Here is a 2,595-nt window from a genome sequence, read left to right as displayed (position 1 = left end):
TCGAGAGAGAAATTTAACATGAAAAAAGAGGTAAAACTTTATGTTATCTCGATTTATAAGATTTGTAAATTGCAAAAAGTTGAAAAACAAACGTTTCTTTACCTGAAAAGTGAAAGTATGTTTGCAGTTTCTTATTCTGTCAAGTGCTATTGCACTTTAAAGTGTCAAAACAGCACCTCTCGATTTTGTAAACATGTTTCCACGTGGAATGGAGTAGTTGTGATGGTCAAGATTAACCCACATACATTGATTTAGTAAACAAAAACACTCGTAAGTAGAATTACTTTTATTTTTTCGATTACCTCTAGCAAAAAAATGACTAAATATTTTAGGGCATGTTTGTCAAATGCTGTTAATAGCATGTCTAAAATTGAAGAGAAAATGCAGGTGTGCTATAGTTCGTTCCTACTTGTAAGGTAGTCTACTATGCATGCACATGCAGAGTTACGCGTATAAAAGTCATTATTCTTACTTATCAATACCCAATAACTTGTGAGAGTCATATGTGTTTTTTCAAATACCAAGAGATTAAAATTTAATTCTATCCGTATGCACAAGAAGTCCTTCCGAATTTCCTCTACACATATACATGTGTACCTGGATAAAGGATTAAAGGTTTGTTTACATTTGTTTGCAGTTTTAATAGTGTCAGCTTTTTATATCAATCATGCAGTTTTCACTAGAGCCTTCTGATCAAAATATGGTTCTTACTTTTCTAATTTAATATCATAGAATTTATGATCAGATGATGTCAATGCAGTTCTCACATACTTGTGTTTATATCAGGTATGAAACTTCACATATGCAGTTGTCGCCCGCGTGGCGCAGTGATTAGTTCTAGAGTCTGCTCTAGAGTCGAGAAGTAAGGAGTCAATCCTTAAGTCGCTAATTCGAATCCCACTGTGGGACGTGGAGACTGGTCCTTGGATGAGACCGTATAAAACGAGGCCCCATGTCGCTGTAGGTGCTGGCACAAAAAAGATTCCTCCCTGCTCAAAGGCCCTCATCCAAAATTTGTAGCCCTCCACCGGCAAGTGGTGGCGTCTCCATATGAGTGAAAAATTCTTAAGAGGGATATTCTAAACATTATACAATTGCAATCAATCAATCACATATGCAGTTTATGAAAATTTTAAATATTTCTATGTGTACCACTATATCCCCATTTAAAGTATTGCCCATCTAAAAGTAGCTACTGAAAAAGTATAAATGTTAGAAAACTAAAGGTACTGTGAGCAATGAGCTCTGACACTAAATGATACCCACCGCTAATTCTCATATGAATATAATGACTGTGTCCATGTTTTGCTATGGGAAAACCCAAATATGTGGCGTATCAAAAAAGTAAAATAGAAGATGCACAATTGCATTATGCAATATAGATTCTGTGAAAGTCATTAAATATCACTCAGTGGTATGAGAGGAATTAGCGGATAAGAGATGGGTACACCAAAGCATAACAGACGGACAGACAGACCGATTACTTAATATACCCTCCCGCTTTTCAGGCGGGGGGTATAATAAATTACATGCATGCGTGCATCAATCTGTGTAATGAAAAGATATTGCGTATGATAATTACATTGATGTTTTGCATTTTTGTTTGTAGAAGTACATGTATTTAATTTACATATTGTTTAAATATTTCAATGTGTTGTTTGTCTATTGCAGGTTCAGCAAAAGGTACAGCTGTAGAGTACATTTTGAACAGCCATCTCTAGGTATGACAAAAATAACACAATTGACCCTATAAGGTTAAATAAACAAACATTATTGAAATTTGTATTAAATGCACAAAAATGATAATTTCATTAAAATAAAACAAAAAAAGCAAATATAAACTTTTAAAAAAGAAAATAAAATCAATTCATTTGTAATGTGCAATGATTGAATATTTCTTGCAGGATATTCTCTGAAGACAGTGATGTGCATGTTCAAGGATTGCCTGTTGTGAGTATTGTATATGTAATTGTAAGGATAAAATTATAACATATTTAATATGCAACATTATTATTTAATTATTATCATCCTGATCTTCCTGATTGTAATAAACAAATAAAAAAAATTAAGCATGCCCAATTACTCCAATATCTACATGTACAGGTATATCAATGTATAAAAGAATCATGTGTAAAGTTACATATATATATATATATATATATATATATATATATATATAGAGAGAGAGAGAGAGAGAGAGAGAGAGAGAGAGAGAGAGAGAGAGAGAGAGAGAGAGAGATAAAGAGAGAGAGATGTTGATAAAAGGGTCAATATAATTGAAAATCATGCATCAGTGATTTTTGTTTTTGTTTAATTCTCAAAAGATTTAATCACATTCTGTTCTATTTTCAGCAGATACTTTAATAATAAAAAATGGGTGAAAAAATTCTCATATTATCATGCTGCATAATAGTACATGTAAGTTCAAAGGCAGAAGAAAATCCATTTAAAGAGAATTTATAAATACAGTTGGTTGTCTGTTTCAGCAAACAATTTAATGAACTGAAATTTATGCAGATACATAAATCAGCACATTATGCAAACTGTAAATGATTGCTTTACATATTTTTCTGATTTGCATGTAGTGCAGTGATA

General features: G+C 32.2%; 1 long non-coding RNA gene across 1 annotated transcript; it reads left to right on the top strand.

Annotated features, from left to right (window-relative positions):
- Positions 1 to 201: 201 nt before the first annotated feature.
- On the top strand, positions 202 to 1,948 carry LOC134267043 (uncharacterized). The gene is made up of 3 exons (XR_009992083.1): positions 202 to 270; positions 1,684 to 1,721; positions 1,905 to 1,948. It is a non-coding gene; the product is annotated as an uncharacterized LOC134267043 (long non-coding RNA).
- Positions 1,949 to 2,595: the final 647 nt, after the last annotated feature.

Source organism: Saccostrea cucullata, unplaced genomic scaffold (assembly GCF_032062105.1).
Source record: "Saccostrea cucullata isolate Sc308-1 unplaced genomic scaffold, CSIRO_AGI_Scuc_v1 ctg13064, whole genome shotgun sequence".
Taxonomy (NCBI): domain Eukaryota; kingdom Metazoa; phylum Mollusca; class Bivalvia; order Ostreida; family Ostreidae; genus Saccostrea; species Saccostrea cuccullata.
The sequence above is the reverse complement of the archived record's forward strand: the minus strand, read 5'-3'. Positions and strand labels throughout refer to the sequence as shown.